Raw genomic sequence first — 419 nt, 5'->3', positions numbered from 1 at the left:
GCCTCCCAAGTAGCTGGGACCACAGGCGCCCGCCACAACGCCCGGCCATTTTTTTTTTTAGTTGCAGCCATCATTGTTGTTTGGCGTGCCCGGGCTAGGGATTCGAACCCACCACCTTAGGTGTACGTGGCTGGTGCCTTAGCCGCTTGAGCCACAGGCGCCGAACCCCTATTGATAGTCTTAAGGAGGTTCCCTTGTATATGACAAATCATTTTTTTTCTTACTGCTTTTAAAATTCTCCTTGTCTTTGACTTTTGACAATTTTTTTTTATTATAATGTGTCTTGGTTTAGACTTCTTTAAATTTAATCTATCTGTGAGTTTGGGCTTCATGAATCTAGATGCCATGTATCTCCCCAAATTTGAAAATTGCTACTATTATTTCTTTAAATCAGCTTTCTGCCTCCTTTCTCTTCTTCT

This window comes from Otolemur garnettii, unplaced genomic scaffold (genome assembly GCF_000181295.1).
Source record: "Otolemur garnettii isolate 467f Iridium unplaced genomic scaffold, OtoGar3 scaffold00127, whole genome shotgun sequence".
Taxonomy (NCBI): domain Eukaryota; kingdom Metazoa; phylum Chordata; class Mammalia; order Primates; family Galagidae; genus Otolemur; species Otolemur garnettii.
The sequence above is the reverse complement of the archived record's forward strand: the minus strand, read 5'-3'. Positions refer to the sequence as shown.